General features: G+C 41.4%; 1 long non-coding RNA gene across 1 annotated transcript in view; it reads right to left on the reverse strand.

Moving 5' to 3' along the window:
- The window catches only part of LOC112949867, a 111,172-nt gene that overhangs the window by 61,627 nt on the left and 33,342 nt on the right, over positions 1–16,203 (reverse strand). The window contains exon 2 of the long non-coding RNA XR_003249896.1: positions 9,246–9,533. This is a non-coding gene — a long non-coding RNA (uncharacterized LOC112949867). The remainder of the gene's footprint in view (positions 1–9,245; positions 9,534–16,203) is intronic.

The raw sequence follows: 16,203 nt of genomic DNA on the forward strand, positions 1-16,203 counted from the left end.
GACATCCTCTGTGGTTTTCCACGCACAGCAAAAAAGTTCAAATGCCTTTGCTTTCCACTCTGCATATAAAGAGGGATGGAGTTGCTTAAGGATTCCTTCCATCAATATTTCCCAGATTTACTGAAAGTAAAACCCACTTCTGGCTCATGTTTCTCTCTGCTTGCAAAAGCTGAGATATTTAATAGAATATCTCAAACACTTCTAAAGCTTTTACCACTACTTTACTTTTCTTTTGGCCTCCTTCTGCAGCCTTCAAGAGGAAAGGTGCCATCCCACAGTTGGGCAAGCCCTGCCTTGGGTGTGCATCATCACCAAAGCACACGCAGGTTTAATGCAAGACTTACTGAGCAAGGAACATTACATCAAACTGAAGATTTAAGACACTTTATGCAGTAATTAGAATTTGTATTTAGCTTTCAGTCGATTAATTGTTGACGTGGCCAACTCTGCAATGCTTTTCAGGTGCTCCTGGACTGAGAGGAGCCCTAAGCAATGAGGGAAACTTCAGCCTGAGCAGCCAGGTATCAAATTAATCTCCAGGTGACCTGAAAAGAGCCCAAGTGCTGCAGGCACCGCTGTGCACACCTGCCCTGATCTGGCTTTGCTTTTTACATTCCAGGGGCAGGGGGGGAAATCTTCTGCCACTCTGGACAGCCACATGTGTGAAACTAAGCCAGAAGGCTCTGAATGCAAGGCTCTGGGAGACTGAAATCAGGGTTCCCAATAGAATGAAAATCTCCCCTGTATTTCCTTACTGAAAGTGTCACCAAATATTTACTGATGGGAAAAGAAGCTTTCAGAGGAATAATATTAAACAGCAATTCAAAGTTTAATTTGGCATTCCCCTACAGACCCTAAGAAGGGATCTATATTTTTTTTCTTGATATAGTTGGAACTGAAGCGCACAAAACCTTGAAGAACATTTTTACAGTATTCTTGTTATTCCTAATAGCTGGAATTTAAACCAAGCTCAGTGAACTCGAGTTTCCCAAAAGACATGGACTAAATCAAGTGTTATCAGCAAGTCTGGGACATGTAATATAGCCATCTGTGACCTGCTGGCCAACACCAGGTCCTCCACTACCAGTGCGGCCAGTATGGGCTCAGTAGGAGGTCTGGAAACACAAGTTTCTGTGAATCCACAAATGCAGTGAGCTGAGGAAACCTGTGTGCTGGGCACAACCCCTGTGGCTTGAAACTCCCTCCTCATGCAGGAGATTCCAATTTAGATGCAAAACACACTATCTAGGAAAAAGAGATAATAGGGAGGATAATCTCTGTGGCTATGAGGGCAGATCTGCTCTTAAAAACAACTCCGTGCTGCTGGGGAGGCAGGGCCCCAGTGCAGCACATTAGAGCCGTGCTGCTCCGGAGAGGTCTCTGCCAGAGACACAAACGTCCCCAGGAGGGCCAGCGGCTGCCCTGCAACGGGCATTGGTGCCTGCAGCACCACGAGTGATGCACAACACAGCAGGCGACCACCTCTGCACAGGGAAGACTGGTTCTGAGAGCCAAGTAACACTGGACGTGCCCATGTATAGAAGACTCTCCATTTGACAAACTCAACTGCTGCTTCATTTGAGTCAATCCAGCCCAAACCTCTTAATATCAGATTGCCAGTAGTGGATTTCTAATATTAAATATTACAATCAACACAATAATTAGAAATGTTGATAATTTTTTTCCAAAGTATGTATATTTTTTAACTTAGATTATTCTAAAAAGAAGAGCTATTAAAGACAGTTTTTAATAGCAGATACATCTCACAGTGAGAAAGGGAAAAACGAAGTAATAGCAAGATAATGTTCTTCATCTGCAGGCTGAAGACTAAAAGTAGAATCTAAAAATCATTTTACTCAACCACATGACACGTGGTCAAGGGACACAGTTGCTAGAAGTTATCAGTCTTCAAACATATTCACCTTAAAAAATATTTTTATTTAGTCAGCATTTTTATTTCCAAAACCTTTCCTGTTCCATTTTGGCAAAAACAACATGATTTTGTTAAGCATTTAACAACTTCCTGCTCAGAAATAAGCAAATGGTCTACTTGTATAGCAGATGAAACATTAGCTGTACTTCGGAGAATTAGAAACACAAACAGAATAAGCATTTAGGTCAAAACAAAAATAAAATCAGAGTGTGGATATAATTGGAGGAAATAGCAAAATTTATATTTATCAAATTCATGCAGAATTAATTTTTAAGTGGAAGAAATGAGGGCACTGTGGATCTGAAGCTATCCCTTCTGACAACCTATACTTCTATAAATATTAATTATCAATATAGCATATCAAGCCAGCTAAGCCATTAAAGCCATATTTGCATTTCAGAGTGATTATTTCTGTAGCTAGCATGTTAATTTCCTTGAAATGAATAATTTATTATGGTTATTTTTCATTTTTCCCCTGTGTGTGTTTTCAAGAAAATGGTGCCCTAAGGCTTGAATAATTACCAGCTAAATACTAGATAGTTACCTTGATCTCTGCTCAAGATACGTGTCTCTGTTATCGGGCTTTCTAGTTCTCTTTTCTCCAGCAGACCACATCAAGTCTAGAAATTAAAACTACAACGTGATTCAAAGCCTCTGTGCTTCACTATTAGTGGTATGTAGTGGTGCAGGGACATCACTTTTGGATTCAGCAGATTGTTTGGGGCAGTAATTTTTTTTTAACTTTTTATACTTAGGCCTGCAAGTCTCTTAGGCAGTGATGTGAAGGAAAACACAGACATCTCTGGATTATTCATGGCTGTGCACACTTAGGAAGTGATGCTGTTACCTTTGACTGAAAAAAGTTCTTCTTAAAGTGACCTTGTGCTCAAAGGCAGAGTGACTAAGTCTCTACAGGCTTAGGCAGGAAGATCATGCAGCACATCCTCCCTACCCAAAAATATCATGTTTCTTTAAAGGAGGGGCATAGAAAATAAGAATTTGCCAAATGACACCTAACGTACCCATGTTGCCTCATATATTTAAAGAGAATATATTAAGGAGCTGCTTCATATATTTAAACCCAAGAACAACATGAACGTTTGGAAGTATGAGGGAGAGATCTCTGTCCCTTTCTCTATTTTTATTCCTTGTCTCCTTCCCCCTTTCCATCGCGTGAAATTAACTGCTTCTTCCTCTGCTTCATCCAACTGCTGAACATCCAAATCTCTAGAAAATGTCAGAATGCAAGTATTTATTATATGTTTTATGCGTAATACTTGCTGTCTCCCAGCTTCAGCAGGTAACATATAAACTGGAAATGCATGTACGATAGCTCTTGCAGAGGGCTAAAAAATGCATTTTCTTCACTGTAAACAACATCTGAACACAAGATGGCACCCACCCAGGCAGCAAATGAATTTATCTTTCCTTTCAGTTATGCAAGGCACAGCGATGTGGTAAGCTATGCAGAATGGTACCAACTGCATATTTACTCCTGCTCTTTGCTATCCATGAAGGTGAAACAGACACTTGCACCAATTTCCGGGACCAAAACCTGTCAGATTTCTTCAGTCATCTTAAGTGTTTAAACAAAAAAAAAAAAAAAAAAAAAAAAAAATCAGAAAAGCTGTGCAAGAACAACTAAAGCATTAGTAGTTTCAGCAAAAACTGAAAATAGAATTTACTGCTATCATTCTGCATCTAATATTTGCCCAGGACTAATCGATTAAGATCTTCCCAGATGGTTTCAACATTACAGGATCTACAGAATGAAAGTCATAAGTTTTAGTACTCACAGAAGAGCTGCATCAATAAGACAAATTATATGAGTAAGCAGCCTCACAGTGCTGCTAAAATGCAGCAGGAAATGCACCTAAAAAGTTACTTCTGAGAACTGCCACAAAAAATATTCCAATTAAGCTAAGCAAATTACCCAAACACAGCCATCATTACTAAAAAGAGAATTGCACTTGTTTCCATAAAAGATTCATCGTATGGACTGGAGGAATATACACTCTTTGGATATATTATTAAAATAAATGTAATACATTATAATTAAATGGCTCTTAAATGGCAGTAATTACCTAGAACCCTGAGCAGAGGAGCACAGGTGGGCAGCGCACACATCAGAGCACACAGCGAGGAAGCAAAACAACCGCTGCCTTCGCCTCCCCGCTGCCGCTCCACGTACGCGGCCCGTGTCAGCGCGGCCTCCCAGCACAGTTGATGCAATTAAGCACAACAATACAGGTTTATTATAGAAGCAAATGGAAAGCTGTAGGCAGGTCTGAGCAGTGCTAAGAGAATTCAATTAAGTCTGCAGAAGATCTAATTATGCAACGCTGGAACCAAAGCAGACGAACTGGAGCTGCTCAGCTCTGACACTTCTTTCTAGCTTTTTATTCTAGAATTTCAAAGATAACGTTAAAAAATTATGAAGGAAGAAAAAGAGGAGCAGTTGATCTGAAATATAATGCATTTTTTATACAAAAAAAAAAAAAAAAAAAAAAAAAAAAAAAAAAAAAAAAAAAAAAAAAAAAAAAAAAAAAACCAGCAGGAGAGAGACACGGCCCGTGCGCACCACCACAAGCTTCTACACTTCAACGCACAGAGCAGTCGTTGCTCTTGATAAAGACAAGTGTGAAAACACGGGCAGCCGCACGTTCCAACGGCCTGCGCGTGGAGGAACGCAGGCCGCTCACCCCCCTTCACCCGCACCCCTCGCACGATTCCCCTCGTCTCACACTCGGCCTGTCCAAAGCAGCCAGTGATGTTCATTAGTTGGGAAGGCAACAGGAGCTCGAGGGGCTGCTTGTAGGGCTGCCATCCAGCCACCCGGCATAAGAGGCTGCCACGGGCCCACGCTCCTCCTGCTGCCCGCGCCGTCTGGCTTGGCTGTGAGCTAAAGGCACAGCAACAAGTGCCTCCAGTAAACAGACAACAAATGATGTCTTAAGACAGAGAGAGAAGCATGGTGGCACACTCTGGGTTGGCCGGTTTCCCCGGAATACCTGAGCATCAGCCCCACTGCTGCCCATGCAGCCTCTGCGCCGCAGCAGGGATTCCTCCTGCCTGTGCTGGCGACACCATCGCCGGCTTCGGCACCACTGAGGAATTCAGCTCTCATTCCCCCTACTCGTGTCAGAGCAGTTCAATTCCCTTTCGGGTCTCTTCTCCTCTCCGAGAGCTCCTTGTTAGGGTGAATCACCTGCCTGCATGCGGTGGATTTGGCTGCAGCTAGATGCGACCCCAGGACCCTCCACAGTGCTCGCTGCCTTAGCGCCCGACACGGCGATGCCAGCTTAAACCCTGCCCAGCCTCACTTATAGCTCTTTTTTTTAAAAGGCAGGCTCAAGGAGATTTACGACTGCTTGACAGGTGTTTTGGAGTACACTTTTTAGGCATGATTTCCACTGCCTGCTGAAGAAATAGATTTTTAGGTAGCATCATTATAAATAAAATAAAATATTAAAAAATATATTAAAATAGTTTAAAACATTTCTACATGCTGAAAAGAGGTTTGTCTGTACAGGACTGTAATACTGCTCATCTTTACAGTTTAATGCACACAGCATGAGACAGAGAAACTCTAAGAAATGGGGATCTATCCCGAGAAATCAGACGAAAGGAGCGTTTCCCATCCTGTATGGCCTGTAACAACCAGGGAGCTCTCTGAGTGATTGCAGAAGAGCTTTGCATCAGGCAAAGAGTGTTTCCGCAGGACAGTAACAACTTCAAATCACGATACAACACAGATTTTTAATACTCAGAATATAAATAGCTCATTAATGCCTGCTAATCAACAGACTAATGCTACTAAATAAATGAATGAAATAGAAGGGAAGCACAGAAGGCAAAAAGCTACTGCATGCAGCAATAAAAAGAATAATTCTTGTTAGTATAAAAAGCGCAAGTTCAAAAAGGTTTCCCCTTCTAGAATAAACATTATGTATAAATTATGGATCATTATAATGTGATTTGGGCAGACATTAATTCATTAGGCCTGCAGGGATTTGGGCAGAATCCTTTCAGATAAGCGGAATCACATCTTTGGTGATCACGTATTCCTCAAATCATGCCACGGTTGTTGGTTCAATTATACTTTCTGAAATGCTCCACAAATATAAAATGATAAAAACTTCTTTGGTGATCTCTTCAGCATCCCAGTAATGTGTTACGAATGTAATTCCAATGCATTCGCACCGAAGGTATCTATTTTCACCCTCATTTAATGTATCATCCTCCAGAGAATTCATTTTGAGAGGAAATACGTGCTCTGACAATTCTTCAAATATTATGATACACTGCAAGTAATATTGCTAGTTGAGAAGAGGCTCATTATTTGGAAAAAGGGTTATTTAATTATGTATGTAATTCTTAAAATCATGCCTATTACCCTGTTGAAAATCTCCAAGCTACTAAGGAACAGCAGAGCTCTTATAGCAGAGCTGATAGCACCTGCACCATATGGAGATCATATTCAATGCAATAACATTACAAACTCAAAATCCATTAGAAATAGTACAGGGAGAACATGAGAAATCCAGAGCTGAAGAAAGGCTAGAGTAGGAAAGATGTCATTTAATTTTGGTTGATATCTTAAAGGAAAATACTTTATTTTTAAATATCATGCTATCATTTATTTTAACTAGATACTGCTGTATTTATATATTCAGCAGTGCAGAACATCAAAAATGCCAAGCCTGTTTATTTTTATCCAAGAGGCAAGCATCAATTGACTGTAAAACAGTGTGTGCTGACAGTGCAATTAAATATAAATTATCTAACGTTAATCTTGCGTGTCTGTGGCACCTGCCGTGCACCAGATACCAACTCAGCGAGGGCACCTACAAGAGCGGAGCTCTCGGAGCCGCTCTCAAAACCGCCGTTCTGCCCTAGCCAGGAAGCCCGGCCACGCAGGAGCGCTCAGGAACACGAGGCTGGCGCCTTGCAGAGACACCAGCGTGAGCGGCTCACAGCTCCCCTGCACATCACACAGAGACCTTCTTATTTCCACATCTATTCTGGGCCATTTATGAAGCAAAGTTGGACAAAATGTGAAAGCCAATATCCCTAGGATTTGACTCCACTTCACTGTTAATCTCTGCCTCTTCGCCACTTGTTTCACTGTCAGTGCACAAAGAATCTGGTGAAGAATCTGCTGCATATTTGTCTTAGATAACTCCAATGTCCCAGGTGCCTCATTACCTTTTATAGTTACCAATTACCAGTGTGTATAACAACAGCAACACACCCCCAAAAAGACAGATAGAAAACAGGTATCTGTTTCTGACACCTTTTCCCAAGACTTGGCAACACGATCAGGTCGGTACCTAGGTAATGAGCTCTGCTAAGTTTGTGCTCAGAAAGTTCGCACATTGGAAAATGTTCTTTACATAACAGGAAAACTTGCCCAAGCAAAGTTACCTGCAGACAGAACAGGAGCAACACTTGGGTCTGAAAACCTTGAGATCAACCACGGCCTCCTCTGCGTACCTAAAGGAACAATACTAATTCTTTAAACACAAAGAGACTGCTCATTGAAAACGCTGAAAGGCAGAAACACGGAGAACACTGACCGACCAAAGGGACAACTTGTACCACCTTGTACAGGCTCTACAGAGCACCCACCCATCCTACTCCTCACACCGACCATAGGGTCCATAAGGATCCTGGCTCAGACGCATCCCTCCCTTCTCTCTCCATAACACAGGCCAAACGTTCAGACTCACACTCCAGTTTTGCAGACTGTGCAAGTCCACAAACACTCAACTGACCATCCAGCCTGCGGTTTTGCAAAGTTTGCTTTCACTCTACTCACTAGATATATTAAAAAACAAAATCCAAAAGCTATATTTGAACAATTACATTAATTGACGTCCAGAGTGTCTGTTTTAAATACCACTAAAATCTTTCAAAGGGATTACAAAGTAAAATTCATTTTATACATTAGTAAAATAGCACTTTTGGCTGCAGCTATTCTTACAAGGTAGCAGCTACATAAACTATAAGCACACTTCTACCATTTACTTTATTAAGCGTTCTTATTAAATGACTCTTAACAAGTCACTTTGAATTTGGAATAACTACATTTTAAGATAGTATTTTATTGTAAGGAAATTGAAACAACCAAACAAAAAGTTTCAGGACAGTTCTACAGGAAACTTACCAATAACTTCTCTCAAAGTCAGAGCCATCTCAAGTTGTTTTAGATAAAAATGCTCTTGCTGGACACTTTTTTTAAGATCACCCCAAAGAATATTATGATGATGGCTTGAATTCTTTACAGGATTCCACTGCTATTTTTCCATAATTGTGCTACTTATATTATCCAAATTTAAACATTAATTCTGCTATTGCTAAAACCAGCAACAAGTTGAACATTTTACCCTTGACCCCAGGAAAGAACAGATATTTTAGAAAGTAACACACACTGGTTTCTCTGAGAAGTTACGGATTTCCTGTGATTTGCCAGGTTAAGATACTGTAAGCACTTCAGAAGATGGACAGTTTTCCCAGTTTACAGATGAGGAACTCACAGAGCAGGTCATGGAAATATCTGGATAAGGCAAATGGAGTTTTGTGCTCCAGCCAAGTGCCCATCCTGCTTCATCATGATGGTGCCTTTCTCTTGTTGCTTATCCAGAAATTTCACTATCTTTTCTTCTTGTAACTGTATTAACCACCTTTTTCCAGGGATTGCTTCCTTTTGAGTTATTATGTGCAACTGAAAGCAATTCTCTCAATGCAGAATATGTAACTTACGGACATATTTTAAAATTCCAATCACATTTCTCTCGTTTCTTCAAAAGCCTTACAAACCTGTCCATGCTCACACTCTGGCATGTTGTTTCTGCAACACCTCTACTACAACAACCGCTCTTAATCTCTGCCCTCAAGTTACCATTTTCCATACAGCTCTGTCACTTCCAGATACCATGATTTCCTCTCACATCCTTATTAACGCAACATTAAGCACCTTACAAGCCATCTCTTTATGGCAGAGGAATAAGATCAGAAACACCAGATTACCTGTGAAGCTCCCTCCACCTGTAGCCATCTTGCCCTGTAAATACCATCCATGTTTTTCATACTTGGTGCACAGATGTTTTTGCTGCCTGGTAATAAAAAAACTTACAGGAAGTGGTACCAAATGTTGTATGAAATACTAGACTGCCTGAAAATAAATAACAAATCACTCTGCTACAAGTCTCCAATCTACACTGCACTCTTTCTATTATGTGCTATTCCTTCTTTGGTTGGAATTGCATTTGGCTCACAAGAACAGGTATTTTTCATTTAAGATTCTTACCTTCTCCTTGGAAATCTGGCTTGCATTCAGTTGCAACAGTTAAATGTGGCAGGGAAATGAAACTCTGGCAGCAGCTCTTCTTCACTTTTACTCAGCATTATCAGAAGCACAAAGTCCAGCAAATCCCATCAATTTCCACCAGCCAGTTGCCCCTTCGCCACTGGTGGGAGGCAAGCAGGGGGATGAAGCTGCTCTTCATACACACAACTCGGGCACTGTGGGGATCCAGGCTACGGTCCCACCCAGAGACCACAGGTTGAGCACCTCAAAAGCACAGGCACAGCCCACCTGCAACAGATAAACAGGAAACACAGTCATTCCGGTACGTCTGAATGCAAGAGCAATAGATCAATGTTCCCTAATATTTTGGGAGAAGCACCCAAAGCCTGCAGTGCATTCCTCAAAGGGAATCAGCACAAAGACCAGCTACTGCTCGTGCAGTATCACCACAGAATCACCAGCGCTCATTAGAAAAGTAAAATAAAACCACGTGTGTGAATGAAGCGCAGCCTCCACAATGGACTCTGTGAAAGACATAGTAGGATCTATTAATAATGTCCGGAGCAGTTTTATGGCATGCATTTAGTGTACCTGTAAAAAGAGATGTCACCAGTGAAATAAAAAAAAAATAAAAAAAAAAAAAAATAAAAATAATAAAAAAAAAGACTAATTCAAAATAATATTGATCAAATTGCCAGGTCAGCGAACCATAAAATAAGTATCTTCTCCAACAGGTCTTTGTTGCTGACTGAGGAACCATTAGCATGACCTGTTTTCCTAAATAAAAAAGACTTTCCACCTAGTGATTTTACTTTCTAGAGACTACTGGAAGAAACAGATACAGAATTTTTAAAAGTCAGCTCATATATATTGATTCTATGATAAAAGAAATTATTAAACACTGATTGTGACCAAGGGGAGCTCAGCACAAATAGGATATATTTTAACATTGACTGTAACTATATAGAAGCTTCAATTAAAAAAGTTAAAAACACAAATGCATATTTTGCTATCACTTAAAAAATATATTTCATAGGGAAAAGAATTCAGACATGAAATAGTATGTGGCACACATCTGTTTCCTAACCAGAGTGCTTCTGAAACCTGCCTGAACAGCAAAAACAAAACACAGCTAGCCCTAAGTATGAATAACTGCACTGAAATATTTTACTCAGGAAATTGGGATAAGAGCTTCCTCATGTGAAATGGGAGGTATCCATCAGTGTCAAGGTCTACACTCAGCAGTCCTACCCAAAAAAAATGATTCTTCTGACTGAAGGCCCAGATTTTACCACCTTCCTTTCCCAGGAGCCAGGCAGGCTGAAGAACAGATCTACTCTCTTAACTAAGCTCTTCACGCTGACGTGGGGCCCAAGAGGCTTTGCATAATTCGGCCTCAGGGTGCTGAGGCTCCCAAATGCTGCTGAAATTAATGGGAAATGAGAGTGCCTGCACCTTGCGGAATTGGAGCCAGCTGGCAACAATCCGGCAACATCAGATTACGGTTCTCAGTGCAGAAATGAAACAACCCCAGGACAGCACAGGGAAGACCCACATCTTCACAACATCCCACCCACGAGTGACACTGAAAAATGAGGCCCACAGCCTTTGGGTCTAAGTCCACAAATTAAGCAGCCATATATTTAAAATAATAATAGATACTGTATTTGTATGACCACCTCTCCAAAGAGAAAACGTATCACTACACAAACAATACAATCCCAGAGCAACACAAGATAGATAAGAAACCTGATGAGTTTCAAAATAAATGAAAACAACTCTCACACAAATAAAAGCAAGCTCAGATGGTTCTCCTGCTGATAATGGCTTTTGAAAGCACATCAAGAAAATCAGATCAAATACACTATGAAATAGATACTCTACTAATTTAAGAGGAAATTGAAAACAGATATTAAAGGGCTACGTGATGCAGAAAATCATGAGAGACTTGTAATTTTCCTACTGCATTGACTTGCATGAGCTTCAGGTCAATCCCTAACTCCAGACCTTTTACCAAGCTCTCTTTATATAACAGTTGCACATTTGCACTGTTGTCATAAAGGTTTTGTCAGCACTTCCCTTATAAACCTCTTATCAGGAGTTTAAACTTGGTCATAAAAATATGCTTCAGGCTGAAAATTGGATTGAAAAGCCTCAGTCTATGAACTACAGAAAAATGTTGGAAACACAGGAAGGCAGAATTGGCTGAGGCTGGAAGGAGCCTCTGGAGATGACGTGCTCCAAGCCCCCTGCTCAAGCAGGGTCAGCTGGTTGTGCAGGGCCGTGTCCAGTTGGGTTTTGCGTGTCTCCAAGGGTGGAGACTCCATGACCCCTCTGGGCCATCTGCTCTAGGGTTCGATTCTTAAAGAAGATTTCTCTTATGTGCACTTATCTTCTGTTATATATTTCATTTTATATCGAAGAAAACAAGTTTTAAGCTACTAAGAACTAATTCCTTTGCAAGGTTGTCATGATCCAAATACATATAAAAAACAGCCACAATTCTTTTTTTTTTCTTTTAAAATGTAATAGAATTTAATCTAGGCCCAGGATCAATCAGGAAACCTGCCCTGTTCTGGCTCTTGAGTGTCCCTCCTCCTGCTCCCCCATGCCAGCTCTGAGCTTCTCTGCAGCCTCACAAGCAAAGCACAAATAGAGAAGCCTTTGCCTTTTAGAGAAGAACTCAGCAAGTGACTCTTTCTTTTGAATCCTTTTCTGGTACATTAAAAAACAAAAGAAACCTCACTGATTTCATCTCTATGTTACTTTAACACATTTTTACTATGTTTTAACCTTTTCCTCCAGTTGTATCAATAAGGTTTTCAAATTGCTTGCTGTCTATCTGCCATAGGAAAGTTCCTCCCGGTGACAAGCTGTTAGTTAGAGGAATCTGCAGGATCAGCTACACGTTTACTGCCAACCTGCCTGCCAACCTTCAGCCTCCTTGTCAGGTCGTCAGTTATCTCAAGCAGTTCACCATTTCTCAGTATAATTTTGACTTTATCTGTAAAAAGTCTGACCTCTGAGGAACTGATTGTTCCAATGCCAATCACAAGACACCACTAAAGTTTGAGGATTTTTAAAGATAGAAATATTCACATTTTTCCTTTTGTTCCTCCTTATATTCCAGGAAAGTCTGTGCATCCTCTCCCTACTTTGATGGTCATTACGTGCTCTGAGGACAGACAACACGTAGCTCTGGCTCTGGAGCAGTACAGCTCCCAGCCCCGCTTTGGAAATTCTGTTGAGAAGCTGGTGTCTTTTGGCAGGTAAAACAACTGCGGCCAAGAGCTGATATCAACGGTGCTGCAAATGACCAAACCCTTTCAAGTTACAGCATCCCTACCCATTAGGAGATGTTTCAGGTGAACCGTATGCCCTGAAGAGCTGGTCAGAAACATGCTGACATAATCAACATGTCCACCAGCTCGTGCATTTAGCACTTTCTACTTTCACATTTCAACCCATTCCTTGCTCAGTAACTGATTCATTGCACCAGAGGCGCCTTTGACGTCAGCCTGTGTAACTGCTGGTCTGCAGCAGGCTTTTCACTCCGTTAAATTAAAGGTTACTTGCTCCCACCATCTTCAGGCCTGTTTTTAATCACCACCATATGTCAGTGGCTGACCTCAGATTACTCAGTTTAGTAACACACACCGCTACCTTCCAGGCTTAACATGTGGCTTCCCATACAACAAGCTAGTTCCTAAGATGCCCACATTCCAAACAGCGAAGTCAGGAGCTAGCAGCAGCCAGGGTCCCCTGGCTGAAAGCCCCTATTTTGGAACTTTTCATGCCAAGAAAATCTACTCACAGCAGATTCAGCAAAACAGAACAGTTTTGCTCTTGACCTCTCAGAGGAGTTTGTATTTTCACATGATACTGTAATTAATACATTTAAAATCTGCTCTTGATACTTTACAGACTCTCTTTAAGGTATATTGTTACAGAAGCCAATGACCCACATAGGCCCAGAGCTGCTTCTTATCTCAGAGTGAAACCAAGCACTTGCACAGGAACTGTTCCTCACTTACAGTCTCCCACATATTCTTTTTACTTTTGTATATAAGTCACTTCTCAATTTCAGTGTTATATTTTCTGGCACAGATGCTTCTCCCTTCAATTTAATGTCTTTTAGACATTAGGTGTTAGACTTTTTTCACACTGGCAGGCAAAGCACATGAAAGAAACTATTTTGGCTCCCTTGTATAACTGCATCACCAACCAAATGCCCTGAAATAAAAGAAAACATATGGCAGCGATAAACACTTACGTATTTTTATGCTCTTCTCGTAAAGCAACCTTCTTAGAGTGTACGCTGCAGACCAACACTCCCTCCCCACCAAAAAGCCTGATTTTAGAGCAAATCGCACTGGATTAAGCTCACATGATGCAACAGCTCTTGATCTGACACACTTCTTAAAGCACGATGGGGTTTTGTTTACACCGGAAGACATTTGATCCAAAGCAGCAGGAGATTATAGAGCTGTCTAATTAGAATGTCTTTGCAATTTATAGTGCATAATGAATGCTGGGCACTGCTGCTTCAGGGACTGGGCAAAGAACAAGCAAAGCTGGGTTCTACCCCTAGGGGAAAAAACCTTAAAAAAAAAAAAAAAAAAAAAAAAAAAGAGAGAGAGAGAGAGATAAGAAGGTGCCTGTGAAGCCTGAGGTGCTTCCAGTTTTGGCCCTCCCAGTGCCAGGCACCGGTGGGCAGCAGCTGGAGGCAGGTGGTGTTGACCCTCCCACTGCCCTCCAGCTGCACACTCCTCTGCCATCCCAGCCCAAGAGGCAGTGCTACCAACCTCAAAAGCAACAGAGCCTTCGCCTTGCTACGTTTGCCACCCAGACTCGGGAACACCTTAAATGGGCCCCTAATGTTGATCCATCAGTAGTCCCCAGGAATACTCAAAGGAATCAGGAAAAGCTATTCTGGGCACATTCTTTCCAATTGCTGATGGCAGAATGTCTCTGCAAAAGCAGAGGTGAAGGGAAAGGCACACAGCCCTGCTAACCCGTGGAGCTGTACTATAGGAATAAAGTTGCATGAAAATGATCAACATTTCCAGATGAAATGTGGCTGGCTGAGCACCCAGCAGTAAACACAGACAAACACATTACACTAGCACTCAGTGTTTAATTACCTCTGGACTGTGGCAGTTGTTGAGCTGCTGGCAGCACAAGGGCACGTGGAGGCCGAGCTCTCATCTACAACTGCCTAGGCAAGAGTTAGGTGGATTCTTGAGAAGAACAAAAGATTCAGCAACAGAGCAACCCTCTAGACACAGCCTCTGGCCTGAAATATTGAAGTGTTGGAGTTTTTCAGCCAACAATTAAGAATTTAGTCTCCTTCCAAGAAAAAGGGCCATTATTTCTGCTGACAAATTCTCAAATTCATCCCACTGCAGCAGCCAAGCATACTTCAGTTTGACAAAGCTCCACTCAGCAGACACAAATCTCACAGCAGGGACATGCAAGGTAACCTTAACTCCAGGAAGCACAACCAGCAGTGCCCACCCCAAACCTCACACAGTTGCATTCCTTAGCACTGAACGACAGTAAAGCACCATAGAGCTAAGTGTATCACTTATTAATGATCTTTGAGAAGCTAAATAGGATCATCAATTCATTCCTATCGGAGCTGTATGCCTGACGTGGCGAGGGCTGAACATAATCCCAATGGATTGATGGCACTTTCTTGCCTTTTGTAACATCCACCAAATTCTTCACGCCCTTAAAACAGCCAAGTTATAATTTGAATGTGAGTGACACTGTACCCAACTGACTCATGTGCACTCATGAGACTGACCAACTACCAGCAATGCCAAGAGCAATGACACGTTTTTCAAGCTGATGTGCTCCTGCATTCCCACACATGAAACTAAAACCACAGGCTTCGTGTTTGCACCCTGTAGACAGTCTGACTTTGGGGTTGTCCAAGTGCAGTGTGATCAGTGATCCTTTTGCCATTGTAAGCCAATATATTTTAACCACCTTGTAGATTGCTAAGTGCACTGGGGAGATTTATGGCGACTGATAATGTAAAAGGTGACTTTGTAATTTTGTGGCAACTTTTTGTTCCTTCTCGTCAGGTCTCCAGAGTCGTTAGGATTTTGTAGTGTAAGTGAACCTTAAACATTTGTTTAAACTAAAACTAGATTTGCCTGAGTAATACTTACTTCCTCTTTCTTCTTTTTTTTTTTTTTTCAAAACCAAAAGCATTTCTGTTCTACAAGGTCATAAAGCAGTTTGACATAATAGCTGCTTCTTCATAATGTTTTTTCACTTAAACTTTCCAGGGTGGGTTAAGGATACAGATATTAAAATGCAAAATCAAATACAAGTTATTTTCAAAGCACTAATGTAAAAAAAGAGAACTATTTTCCCATTTTCTAGACTAATATTTACCATCTTTGACTGCCTTACTGCTGAGCAGATTGCTGCATATTTCAACATTATCTTTTAACAACTTGACAGATCCACCTATTTTCCTCTGCTTATTTTATACCAAGTTGGAAGCACATTGGTTCCTTTTCCACACTTTGAATCACAGTATTTGTAGCAAAGCACAAAGTCCTGTGATTTACTGTTAATGTTTTGATTATACTTTACAGAACAAACTTGGGTCTCCAGCCCCGTTGCTCTGTTTGGTGTGATGTGCTCAGCAATACGGCCAGTGGCCTCGGGAACCTCCACATGACAGATTCTGTCCGCACAAACAGGAGCCAGGCAAGCAGCTCTAAGACCTGGATGGAAAAACAGAATCAGCACCCACCTGGGAGCCCCGATTACTCGCACGCTGGCACCAGCAGGGAGCGCGTGCTTTCTGGGAAGAAAAAGGAATCTTTGGCACCTCTATCTTGCACATTCACTAAATACCAGCAGTTTCTTCTTTTAATCATCTAAACGCTGTCATCATAAGCTGTCAGTGCATGGGATGGGTAGCTAAAAACACACA

Source organism: Nothoprocta perdicaria, unplaced genomic scaffold (genome assembly GCF_003342845.1).
Source record: "Nothoprocta perdicaria isolate Ctin4 unplaced genomic scaffold, notPer1 scaffold_30, whole genome shotgun sequence".
In the NCBI taxonomy this organism is placed as follows: Eukaryota; Metazoa; Chordata; class Aves; order Tinamiformes; family Tinamidae; genus Nothoprocta; species Nothoprocta perdicaria.